Source organism: Pelophylax lessonae, assembly GCF_965119305.1.
Source record: "Pelophylax lessonae genome assembly, chromosome: 3".
Lineage (NCBI taxonomy): Eukaryota > Metazoa > Chordata > Amphibia > Anura > Ranidae > Pelophylax > Pelophylax lessonae.
The window spans coordinates 613,283,814-613,298,465 of record NC_138770.1 but is presented as its reverse complement, the minus strand read 5'-3'; positions in this window follow the sequence as shown (position 1 = coordinate 613,298,465).

Here is a 14,652-nt window from a genome sequence, read left to right as displayed (position 1 = left end):
CACCACCACGACCAAGTCTGTTTGTGCCATTAGGTAAGTGTGTTCTGTAACTGTTCACTAATTATACTGTATATGAAGAGCAATCTGCAAATCCTGTTTTTTCTGTTTTCTCTTTTGTCATTTCAGATTTAGGAGTTTGGGGCTCTTTGCTGCTGCTGGACAGCCAGATTCTCTGCCCACCTCGTGCTCCCATGGCCCCACCCACTGGAAGGATGAGAAGGGCCAGGGGGGCCAGGGGGGCCAGGGGGGCCAGGGGGGCCAGGGGGGGCAGGGGGGGCAGGGTGGGCAGATCGTCTGGCTCTGGTGTGAGGGAGGCTCCAGCTGTATCCATGAGGGAGTCCACCATCCCCATCCCGGAGGAGGAAGCCGGGGGAGGTGTTAACACACCAAGTGGACAAGCTGGCTCTTCTGACAGTAGTCCTGGAGCGGGTCCGTCCACCAGAGTCAGCTTGTCCACATTAACCCGGCTTCCCCGTTTCACCCACAATCAGTGCTGTGCCCTGGTCCACGCCTATATGGCCAGATATCAGGCGATACATGGGACCAGGGCCGCGTCTTACTCAGTAACAGAGAAGAACAGATTGTGGGATGAAATCCGGGATGCTGTAAATGCACTGGGTGAAGCACCTCGCCACCGTGACAGTGTGCGGAAGAAGGTCAACGACATCTGTGGGTCCGTTCGGAAGAAGCTAATTGCATGGGCTGCGGAGGGTCTTTATGACCGTCAAGGTCGGCTGGATGAACGTGCACGAAGTTCTCTCTGGGATTATCAATTACCTTTCTTGAACATCATAGGACCCGATACCATCTTTCCCAGAGAGGACTTAGATTCGGATGCTTTGCACCGAGGTAGGATATTATCTTGGATGTCAATTGTGTGAGTTGTTTGGAAAAGATTAACTACTATCCTATGTGTGACATTAAGAGAATGTGATACTTGCCCTTCCAATTGTCCTTTTTTTGTTTTCCCCAACCTGCAATTTGTTCATCTGTAGCACGGATCTCAGCCCCTCCACAGCCCATGCAGCTTGGCGAACCAGACGGACTCACAGGTGTTGACATCAGTGCTGACCCTCCTCCTGGTAGGTCCAATATCATACTGTGCCAAACAATGTAGATGTTTTTTTTTGGCCAAGATAGCTCATATTGCTATGTCCTTTACAGAAGATCCGCAGCAGGGAACACACCCAGTGCAGCTAGGCCTGGAGGAAGGTGTTGGTATGTCTAGTCAAATAATGTTTTTTTGAATCTTATTAACCCCATTAACACACATGTTTTTTCTTAGGAAAGAGTGTTGCCTTTTAGATGTTTACCCTGCAAAACACAGTTGACAGCATTAATGGGTGCCGTCATTAGTAGGCAGACCAAGCCTTCTTAACCTTTGGGAGGGTTTAGCAAGTGTCCTATGAGCCCAGGAAAGCACTTTTGAATGTTTGGCCTCAATGCTTCATTCATGAAGCTAGGAGGGCAATCTGGCCATAATCATTACTGACTAAGGTTATGTACTAAACATGTTTTTTTTTTTTTTTTTTAAAAGAACATCAGGCCCCTCTTGACGTTGCAGCTGGAGTTGGATCAGGAGCTGGCGACGATTCTGCATCCAGTGCTGTGGTATGTGATATAAGGGAACAAGGTGCACATGTAACATTTCAATGGTAGCATTGATTTTGGACTAGATGTGGCTTACATTGTGTGTGTTAAATTAGTGCTATGACATTCTGACGATGCACCAGCACAACAAGAGTTCTATCTTGAACATCAGGGAATTATGTTATAATTTGGTGTGCCACTAATGTTCCAAAAACATCCAGGATCTTTAAAGTCCGGCCCGTCTTTGATTTTCCAGGTCCAAATTCATGGGTATCGTTTGGTTGGGTTGTCCTCTAGCCGATTGATGGCAAGATTTTAGACAACATACGTAGATGTATAAAGTCATTGGTGTAGTAACAGATTTACCAAAAGCATAAACAACCTACCACACCAGGGTTAATTGGGAACACCTTCATGTTGAATCTTTTTTGCCTTTGTCATATTAGTCCTACCAATATAATATGTACCCATTATCAGAAGTGTTGCTAGCTTGGATAATCTTACAATGAACAAGTACTCATTAGAAGCACATCAAACTTTTCAACGTTCTGCTTGGGGTGTTAAGTTGTCAAACTAATCTGAAATATTTAGTCATGATGTTTGATAATGATTTGGTCTATTTCTTCTGCTTTCAGGTAGCCTTAGATGCAGAGGGATTGTCACCTACCCAACTTCGTCCATCTATGCTGGATGTAGCCGAGAGGCTGCTTGATGAGTATCAGGTCCAAAATGAGTTAAGGAGGCGTACTCAGCAATCTACTGAGGCAGTACGTCTGCTCGGGCTCATACAGGAATCTGTAGCAACAATGGTACAGGTTCACCAGGATATGTTACAGGTTCAACAGGATATGCGTAACAGCTTGGTAAGTTTAGCAGACCAGCATCAACGGGATCGGCAAAGTGTTGACACTCAGGTGCTGGCCACACGCCAATGCCTGTTTGGATCTGAAGATGCCCCATTGGCAGAGCCCTCCCAAACATCTCACTCACCTGCCACTGCAGGTTGTGGTAGTGGGAGGGTAATGCCAGTGTTGGCCACTTGTCAGGCAGCTGGGGATGGGACAATTCCTCCTGTAGCCACTCCTAGCACTTCACACTCCGTTCGGACTCCCACACCCCTCAATGAGCAATCCTCCTGCACAACCTCAATGCGCACTGGTTCCACAGTACCCCTTCCACCTGACTACATTCCCTCCACACCTTTATCACTTCACTCCTCCCCAGGCCGTTCTTCTTTTTTGTCACCAATGCGACATGTCGTTTGCCCCCGCACCGTGGACCACAACAACCAATCAACCACCACTCCCCACACATCTTCACAACCCTTGCACCACCAGCAGCATCAAATAGCCTTGGAGCAGCAACGATCCCATCTCATGGTAATGGCACACGTTACCCAAATTCTTAGGCTGAGCACAGAGCAGATGGGACTATTGGCACAAGATCTTCAGTCTGGGACATTTCCAGGGTTCAACACCCTGCATCAGCAGCAGCCTCAGACACAAGATCTGATTCTAATGGGCCACTTTACCAGAACTCTAAGGCTAACCCCAGAGCAGATGGGACTATTGGCCCACCATTTGATGGCAGGAACCTTTCCATTGCTCACCACACTGCTTCAGTCACCACCACCACCACCAACTTAATTTCTTTTTTTTTTTTTTTTTTGGTTTTGTTAATGATTGTTACATTGGCCAATTTGTGGGGCCATTTTTTTTTTAAATTTGAGGGTGGCACAATATGATTTCTTATAGTGCTTTTTTTGGGGATGAAATAAAATTTTATGCAAAATGATTAGTTTGTGTTTGCTCTTTGGTTTTTTAGGAGTGTTGGTGGCCAAGTAATGGCCCTGGTTAATGTAGGCATTTATACACACGTGCTTCTCGATCTCCAAACATATGATTTCATGTAAATTTAGATAACTCAATGTTCACATAACGACCCAAGAAAAGGTCTCCCTTCAAATGTAGCTTCAAAACAAGTCTCAAGGCTAACATAAACCAAAGCCAACATACTAACAATTACAGACCACACCACTCAAGTAAACAAATACAACACAAAAGACATTCGATGTGTACACCAAAAAGAAAACTTGGGTAATAAAATAAATGTTTTAATAACACATGTGGGTGTCTACCAACTGTAGCGTACAAAAAATATATTACAATATATAATAGAATGAACTAAATTGCCAATGTAACATTTGTGTTGCAAAGAGCAACATACTTAAATTTAATTTAGATAAACATTTTAAACATTTTTTATGTTTTGACATCATTTTTTGGAAGGTTTTCACAAAAACAATTCATTTTTGTAAACATTTGTGGTTTTTTCCGTTGCCATAAAAACAACAAGGCTTATTTGTAAACATTTTTGGTTTTGTCGGTTGCCATAAAAACAACAAGGCTTTTTTGTAAACATTTTTGGTTTTGTCGGTTGCCATAAAAACAACAAGGCTTTTTTGTAAACATTTTTGGTTTAGTTTGTTACCAAAAACAACAAGGCTTTTTTGTAAACATTTTTGGTTTTGTCGGTTGCCATAAAAACAACAAGGCTTTTTTGTAAACATTTTTGGTTTTGTCGGTTGCCATAAAAACAACAAGGCTTTTTTGTAAACATTTGTGGTTTTGTCCGTTGCCATAAAAACAACAAGGCTTTTTTGTAAACATTTTTGGTTTTGTCGGTTGCCATAAAAACAACAAGGCTTTTTTGTAAACATTTTTGGTTTAGTTTGTTACCAAAAACAACAAGGCTTTTTTGTAAACATTTTTGGTTTTGTCCGTTGCCATAAAAACAACAAGGCTTTTTTGTAAACATTTTTGGTTTTGTCCGTTGCCATAAAAACAACAAGGCTTATTTGTAAACATTTGTGGTTTTGTCCGTTGCCATAAAAACAACAAGGCTTTTTTGTAAACATTTTTGGTTTAGTTTGTTACCAAAAACAACAAGGCTTTTTTGTAAACATTTTTGGTTTTGTCCGTTGCCATAAAAACAACAAGGCTTTTTTGTAAACATTTTTGGTTTTGTCCGTTGCCATAAAAACAACAAGGCTTATTTGTAAACATTTGTGGTTTTGTCCGTTGCCATAAAAACAACAAGGCTTTTTTGTAAACATTTTTGGTTTAGTTTGTTACCAAAAACAACAAGGCTTTTTTGTAAACATTTTTGGTTTTGTCCGTTGCCATAAAAACAACAAGGCTTTTTTGTAAACATTTTTGGTTTTGTCCGTTGCCATAAAAACAACAAGGCTTATTTGTAAACATTTGTGGTTTTGTCCGTTGCCATAAAAACAACAAGGCTTTTTTGTAAACATTTTTGGTTTAGTTTGTTACCAAAAACAACAAGGCTTTTTTGTAAACATTTTTGGTTTTGTCCGTTGCCATAAAAACAACAAGGCTTTTTTGTAAACATTTTTTTTTTGGTTGCCAAAAACAAGGCTTTTTTTTTTTTTTTTTGGTTTTTTTGGTTCCCAAAAAAAGGGTTTTTTATAAATTTTTATATTTTTTTTGGTTGCCAAAAACAAGGCTTTTTTTGTTTTTTTTTTTTTTTGGGTCCCCAAAAAAAGGGTTTTTTATAAATTTTTATATTTTTTTTAGTTGCCAAAAACAAGGCTTTTTTTTTTTTTTTTTTTTTTTTGGGTCCCCAAAAAAAGGGTTTTTTATAAATTTTTATATTTTTTTTGGTTGCCAAAAACAAGGCTTTTTTTTTTTTTTTTTGGTTTTTTTGGTTCCCAAAAAAAGGGTTTTTTATAAATTTTTATATTTTTTTTGGTTGCCAAAAACAAGGCTTTTTTTGTTTTTTTTTTTTTTTTGGGTCCCCAAAAAAAGGGTTTTTTATAAATTTTTATATTTTTTTTGGTTGCCAAAAACAAGGCTTTTTTTTTTTTTTTTTTTTTTTGGGTCCCCAAAAAAAGGGTTTTTTATAAATTTTTATATTTTTTTTGGTTGCCAAAAACAAGGCTTTTTTTTTTTTTTTTTTTTTTTGGGTCCCCAAAAAAAGGGTTTTTTATAAATTTTTATATTTTTTTGGGTTGCCAAAAACAAGGCTTTTTTTGTTTTTTTTTTTTTTTTGGGTCCCCAAAAAAAGGGTTTTTTATAAATTTTTATATTTTTTTTGGTTGCCAAAAACAAGGCTTTTTTTTTTTTTTTTTTTTTTTGGGTCCCAAAAAAAGGGTTTTTTTTTAAACTGTTTTTGATTTTTTTGTTAGATTTTTGTTTATAATGGGCAACAATTACAAATGTGACATTTCTTTGTGTTGCAACGTGCAACATAAGTAAACAAACCACAAAAAAAAAATACTAGGATCTTTTTAAAGGTGTGACATTCCTAACGAATGGCTCCTTAGGGTCTGGATCCACGCCACAAAGGTGTTCCAAATATAGAATTCGGTCTCCGCACCACCTCATATAATCCAGGAGGACCTCGTAGGTGAGGTGGGTGTGCCCTGGGTAGAAAAAAACATGACAATTAGTTTTAGGCAAAATGATCCAAACAAGGATTGTAATTAATGTGCCTCAACAAATATGCTTAGGAGTCTATTGGTTGGCTTTTATCAACACTCTGAAGCAAATATGCTAAATTGCTGTTGTAAACCTTAAACTCAAACTTTCACAGCAAATTGTTCAAAAGGTTACATAAGATGGCTTGGAATGTTAGTAGCAGTTCCACCAAAGCTAAGTAAAATGCTTTTCTGCATGTAAACACAAGCAATCATTTTGAAGAATGTAAGGTGTTTTGGGTTCAATTGGTCAACACGATACATGTGCACACATTTATCTCTATCACCATTGGAATCTGTGGAGCGTTCTCTCTCACTCTTACTGTCTATAGATTGAACCTGACACATAGTAGAGACTCACCCTTAGGAATTTTGAGGGCCAGTTCTGGACGGAGCAGATGTGTCTGCTCCCCTGATCTCCTTTCCGCCATCCCAGCTGTGTTAAGAGAGAAGAAAAAGTTTATCAACAAATGGACTCACGCTAACTGTAGGTTACGCAGTCATGAAAACGCTCTAACACCCACTCATTACCCCTCCACATTTCCCTGAAAGTTTTATTTAGACATTGATATGGTGGTGATGCAGATTTGTACAGTGCAAGCGTCATTCTTCTGGGTGAAGCTTGTAGCGTTAAGGATACGTACTCCCTGCTTTTGTGCTGATTGTGTTTTTCTGATGTTTTTGGTGCCTCAGCCCTGCCTGTTCTAAGTGTTGGAAACATATCATTTTGGGAGGGCTGCGGAAAACTAATCAGGTTAGACTTACACTCTCTAGGTTTTTGGGGACAAGAGAAATAACAATCCTCCTTTTTACATGGCCCCTGTACACACCTCTAGGCACCTCCCTCCTGTTGTTTGACCCCACAGCAGGCAGCTTGCTATGGAGGCACATGAGATGAAGCCAAGCACCCTGTGCCTGTTCAGGCACTAGGCTGTGAGCCAGCCTTGCCCCCCTCCCTTCCAATGGTCTCAATGATTAGGAGTGACAGCATCAGGAGGCAATATTGGCATGCTGTCACCTCAGTTAAGGAGGAGGGGGAGTCTGTTCCAGACAAGTATTAGTGCAAAAATTTGGACCGTAAAAAATGGTCCCAGTAAGTCTTAGGGGGAATATGCACACCTATCACTTGGAATACTAATGCATAGAATGCATTCACATAAAGAACCCGCTGCCTTTAGAACAACTTGAAGCCTGAGCGGGGACATACACAGTTAGCATTTCTCCACTTACTAAGTAGACACATTACTGGAAAAGCACACAACTTACCATCATCAGGTTTTTTTGGGGCCCCTGAAGTGGATGGCGTGGCTGGCTCTGGAGAAACTGCACAAAAAGAACACAAATTGTGAACTGGAATGTGGTACATTACCGAGGAAGAGTATTTATGAAAGATTGACAAACACACATTTTCAGTGTTGACTAAATCAGGACATGATTAAATTACAATGTCCCCTAAAAATTTACAAGTACAAAGCACACCATTTCCAATGTAGAGAAACTAACACCAATTTAGAATAGGGTGGCTTGAGATAACTTACAAAAGATAACATGTCCTGTAAAGCTCCCCAAAACCACCTTTCAAACATGAAGGTTAAGCAAGAGTGTTTCATGACCAACCTTCCTGTCACATATAGCAAAACTACACTTGCTTTGACTCCAACTTAGATTATCCTAGATACACATCATCCTAGCACACACAATTCATGTGAGAATCTAATTTTAGGTACTTACAGACTAGTTCAGGGGAGCCTGGAGTGGGGGAGGATGGGGGAGACCCTACATGGGGGGATGGTGTCCCTTCATGGGGGGATGGCGTTGTATCTCCTAGAAACACAAAGACACAAATACAATCCTTGAACAAAAGCTATTTGATAAAGGCACACAGAAAGTAGTCTGGAAACATTGAAGGTAGTAGTTACAGTGGACTGGGTAAGCAGTGGCCCCTCTTCCCCAGTCCTCCACAACAAACATCCTCAATGTCAGCTGCTACAAAACCCCAATGTCAAAATATATATATTACAGCCCTTATATTTACCAGGACACATTGAACACACAAACACATGTAGAATACTTACTTCCCCTTTGAGGAGAGCCCAGGTCCTCATCCGAGTCGGACCAATTGGCCTCTTCTTGGCCAACAGTTTGTTCCTGGCCCGGATCCAGGCGACTCGGCCCTGCCTGAGGCTCCTCTCTTGCTGAAGTTACATCAACCACAAAAGAAAACAAAACAAACAATCATTCCTCCAAGTTCGACCTAATACACAACACACCAGCACATCCACATTACTTACAGGGGGCCTGAGAAGGCTGAGCCGCAACATCCTGATCACTGGTTTCTAAAATAAAAGAAAAACATTATATATTATTTATGGACACAAATAGGCAGTAACCTCTCATCATGCTAGCACCATACTCAATGCCCCTACAATTCAGAACATAGAAGTGCACTTACACCAATGAGATGCATTGACCATGTTTTAAAACAGGAGGGCACCATGCAAATTAAGCGGGCGCCTAAGGCCTCGCACCTACAGGGGCCTTGCGGCCAGTGGCGGAGCACCAACATTTCGAAGGGCGCAGTCAGGGAAATCTCCCAAGTAAAAGATTGCTTTCAATCCTCGGATCAAAAAGTTGCAGCAGTGTGCTGCAGTCCCTTCACTGCGTCTGCCAGGTGTCTGTTGTCCGCTGACACTTACTCCTCCTTCTCTGCCTGGGGATTGGCCGTCTGATCATGTTATCCTAAGATGTGGAGGAATCGGTAGGTGTGTACCTGCACCAGTAGGAAGTGACTGGCCGGTCAACTCACTCTGCTATCATCAGTTGTTGCTCTGGGAGGAGAGCTCCGCCCTGGACCCGGAACATACAGGTAACCAGGCCCAGACTTGATATTTTGCAGGCTGGTCATAGATTTGTTGTGTCCACTATGCAAAGTGGTTGAGTAGCCCCAGGGAAGTTGGAAGAGTCTGAAAATGGTTGGTGGAGGAGGAGGAGAAGAAGGCCCTGGGTGGCTGGGGGACAAGGAGAGGGCCCCTGGGGGTTTTCTAGAGGAGGAAAGATCCACAATGACGCCAGAGTCAATTGCCAAGGAAGAGAGTGGAGCTGAGCAAGTCCTGCCTATCTGACATGAAAGCCAAACATGGTGTAGATGGAGCCCTTTGCCCTACACAATGACAGCACCAGAGGTGGAAGGTGAGTGGTAGCGGGTCTTTGACATTATAGAGCATATGGACTCTGTCCATTATTGGTAGTTTTGTTTGGAGTTGTCCTTTAGATGTTTAACTGTGTTGTTTTTGACCCGAGCTGTGAGGGACTGAGGTATGACAGCCCACTATGCTGAGACTTATAGTGCCCTAGAATGTTGAGGACTGAGGAATCCTTAGTCCCTAACAGAGGGCACTACAAGTCTTAGCATAGCAGGCAGTATTTCCTCATTCCCCTACAGAGAGGATTACAAGTCCAAGCAGGTAGCCTTCTGCAGTGGGACTTGTTGTGCCCTTGACTGTGGTGGACTGAGGAAGGGAAGTGTAAGAGGGTCTCTGTAAGCTCAGATGTATGGGGGAGCTTTGGGGAACACAGAGTTCCCTTTTACACCAGAGTCCCCAGCTTCCCCCCTCAAATAATGGTTCCCAAACTCTCCTTATATCAGAGTCTTCACACTTCCCTCTTACAGTGTAGTAAGTCTGGAGACTCCGATGTAAAGGGGGCTCTGTAAAATGTGATTAGAGATTAGAAATTTCTAACATTTTTATTTTCTACTTACGATCCACAATTTTCAGCTGCTCAAATGGCTCGCTGCCTCTGACTGCATATTGGAGTGTGGCCGTCCTCCTCCTCCCCTTCTTCACCAAAAGCACAAGAGGGTGCCGTCCGTCCGCTTTGGCTAGAAGCAGAAGAAAAAAAAAAACATAAAAAATACGAATGTACATAGTAGTATTAAAGGTTGTGAAGAGACACTTGATGGAGGTAGGAAAGGTAGGAGCGAGAGGGAGGGGGGGGGGGGGGTGTTGGTATTAGTGTTGTTGCATAGCTAAACACATGTCCACCTACCCAAAAAATTGTAACCTATCTGGTCACATGTAATGTATATTTTTACTTACCGGAGATTTGCTCCACAGCCTTTAGCAGGAGCCTGGGTGAGCGCCTTTTGGCATCACTCCAGGCCCGCTGCAGATCCACCATATCAGCCTGGAACTGAAATCTCCGCTGCAGCCTCATCCGGAGACGACACATCATCTTGTGCTTTTGGTGAAGATGCGTATAAACTTTATCATACCCCCAGAGGAGGAGGAGCTGTGGAAAGAGCAGTGTATGTTTGAGTCCAAGTATGTCCAAAATAGTACAGTCTTCAAATAACATGCTAGGTCGTCTTTGAGATATTGTAGAACAAAGAATTCCATTTCTGGTGATACATATACATCGATGTCCAAATCTACCTCCATGACATAGGTTGCCCCACACTGGTGATTTCCTCTACATGATATAGCCATTTTCTCAATTGGCCTTTCATGACACACCCAGGGCCGCCATCAGGGGGGACAGGCAGTCACTGTATTTACAACCTTATTGCTGTCCATTTAGCAGGGTGCAAGTAACTTTACACACATGTAGCATAGGTATCAACTTTTGTCACCATGTTAAAAGGACAGCAGTATGGGTAGCATTACAGTGACTGTTATTAGTCCAGGCTCACTAAACTAGCCAATGCTTGGAAAAGCAAGCCATGCAGATTGCTTTTCAGGTCCCTTTTAACACGAGCTGTCTGATTGGGTGTGGCTGTTAATTTTTGACGCAGACCTGATAAGCCCCTCAATTCTCCTTTATGGAGTGTTATATGTAAATGGGATTGCTTCATTTGAGATGCAGATTTAAACTGTGTATGGCCAGGCTGAAGGTACCCAAGTTGATTGGTCGATCACCTGGAGGACAACGTACAACCAGTCTGTCAGATTTTACACACACTTATCGCTAGCATCTCTTGTAGCCACTAGCAATAATCACTGTGTTTTCCTGGCAGGGGCAGCACCAGGAGAACACAATGGCTCCGCAGGAGGGTTTCCCCTGTCTGTGTTGATGGTGGAATCAAGGCAAAATGTTTTTCCTGCAAGCCACGGGACAAACAAAGATATTTTTTTAATGAATCCATGATTTTGCCAAAATGGAAAAAAAAAGATGTTTGCTTTGTATATTCTTAAGTTTGCTACATAACTAGAACATGTAACAGTGTTATATCATTGCAGGAGATTTCCCTTCACTTCCTGTCTTGGTGTCACCAGGACAGGAAGTGAGGGAATCTCCCGTGGGGATACAGCCAGCAATTCTTTCCTTTTATATATACTATGGACATTATAAGGCAACAATTGCAAGCTATTTCCCCACAGTGATATTCCCCTCACTTCCTGTCTTGGTGACACTAAGACAGAAAGTGAGGGAAAATCTCATGCAATGATATCACCCTACTAGAAATTGTAGTTCCGTCTAAAAAGTATACATAAAGTAAGCACTTGGTTTCCAAAGTGGCAAAATTATGGAGGAGTTAAAACCCCATAGTGTGATCGGGTAATCTGACGGTGTGTTCCTACACTCCTCAATGTGTCTGTTCATTAAGCTGTGCTGAATTATCCTTGATTCACAATTCCTGCAAGAGTTGCACATGGTATGTGGGAGATGCAAATTTAAGGTGGCATAATTATCCACACAATCACACATAATCCTTTTTAAAGGTCACCAGCAGAATTTGATGGCATAGTGGTTCACAGCAGTGCCATCATATTCCAGTTAGATCTGTCAATTAACAAAGCAATGGGATCTGGGGGTGTATTTAACTTGCAATGGACACCCCCATTCATTATCATATGGCAGTGTGAGATGGGTCTGTTGGGAATGTGATCCATTGAGACAAGTGATTATACACTCATGTGTTTCTTTTAGAGGTGATTTGTTCAAGGCAATCCTTTGAAGACATGACCATTCCAGATTTTTGTGATCACTGATTCCATCTCAGGTGAACCAATTAGCTGCTGTGTGCAGATCCAGCTTATGATGGTAAGAGTGTCAGACAAGACAAACGGGGCCGAGCTTGCAGTGTGTATGGATGTATGTAAGGCAATAATTTTTTGCATTATGCATTTAGGGAATATAATGTTTCTAATCTTGCATATATGAAAAGGGTCAATACATTTGTCTTTATCTAGATAGATTCCAAAGCGTCAGAGCAATCTGTCACAGATAATTGGGTTTCATTTTGTGTAAAAGTTGAAACGAATCAAATCTATCTATATACAGGCATAGCCCACTTTAAGTACACAATGGGACCAGGGCATGTATGGAAACTGAAAATGTACTTAAAGTGAAGCAATCCCTTTTTTCTTTTCTCAATGCATGAAAATACACCAGCTCCATTGTAAATTTTGGCCACATTGACATAGCCTTACTCCCAAACCATGTGGGAGCATGTTAAGGGGATCCAGGACTATGACATGATAGATTACCTAGGCAAGCTGGCCAGCCACAAAATGGATATGGTGTAGTCCTGGGTACCTGGGTACCCTGTCGTTGCTCCCTAAGTTTGTTATCCCTGTCACTTATGGTTTGTGAGCAGTGTCATGGCAAGCTGAACAAGCTGTGTCCTTACTCACGATTGTATATAAAGTGAGTGTACTTAAAGCAGGGTATGCCTATCTATATCTATATAGAAAGTTCAGAGATGTGAACCTGTTCCCTATTATATACACTAATATATGGTATATAACATATTCTATAATGTATCTAATGTATATATATTGTATATAATATATACATAGTATATATATTGTCTAATATATATATTTTTTAGATACACATACATACATCTATATATATACACATAATATATATATATACATATAATATATATACATATATATATATATATATATATACATATAATATATATACATATATATATATATATATATACATATAATATATATACATATATATACATATAATATATATATATATACATATATATACATATAATATATATATATATATATATATATACATATAATATATATATATATACATATACATATAATATATATATATATACATATAATATATATATATATACATATAATATATATATATATACATATAATATATATATATATATACATATAATATATATTAATATATATATATATATATATATACATATAATATATATATATATATATATATATATATATATATATACATATAATATATATATATATATATATATATATATATATATATATACATATAATATATATATATATATATACACATATAATATATATATATATATATACACATATAATATATATATATATATATATATACATATAATATATATATATATATATACATATAATATATATATATATATATACATATAATATATATATATATATATATACACATATATATATATATATATATATATACACATATATATATATACACACATACATATATATATATATATATATATAGGGAACAGGTTCACATCTAGGAAGTTTCTATAACAGGAAGCTTCTAGATCACGTCTAATAGGCAGAAAGTGCATGCGCAGATCAGCAGACCAAAAGTTTCTTGCACACCCGCTAGATAAGCGACCCACCCTGCCACCATCCCCCATCCCCCATCCCGCACCCTGCACACTCACACCCCCTCCTTACCTTACACACAAATGCCACGATTTCGTCTGTAAACAGTGCAGGAGCCATGATGCACACTTACGACAGGGCCTGGACAATTTCCGGAAACGTGTGCACGCAGCAAAAGTTTCGTTTCCGGTTTCATGTATAAATGTGAGAACGCGGTTTTGTATATTCGCGAATTCGCGAATAGTGAACATACACAACCATTAAGCAGATTTAACTTAGAAAAAGAAATACAAATACATACATTTGTGGACACCAGAAAACTTTATTTAGACACATGAAGACATTTTAAAAAAAAAATTGGAAACATGCTGTTTATTACATTTGTATTTTTCAAACCAAAACAACCTTTGTACAACATTTAGACCATATACATCGACAAAGAGCCCATAATCAACAGATGCATGTGCAGATTGACAGAATTATGTTAACAGCAATAAATACTTACAGAGAGTCAACACACAACACAGCCAAATCTCACCTCCATAAATAACAAAGGGCCAAAAATGTTACCCATAAAACATGTGACACACAAATATATTGGACCTCTTCGTAGGTCAAATCTTTCCTGATGTCTGAGTGAGCTATATATAATCCAAGCAAACACACCCAGAATGGTAACGCCCAGTCCAAAAATTAACTGTGTGTATCCTGTGTGTTTTGGAGCATGCTCAGTTGCCAAAACAAGGGAAATAGAAATGAGGAATAGAAATGTATGTAGGTGTGTATAGTATATGTGAATTGAAAAAATTCTCTCTTGAAGTTTGCTAGTCATTATTTAGAATGTTTAGATACAGGAATACATACATATATATACAATTACGTGAGAGAGAGAGAAATATATATTTAGGGAAACAATTGAAACACACCTTTTGG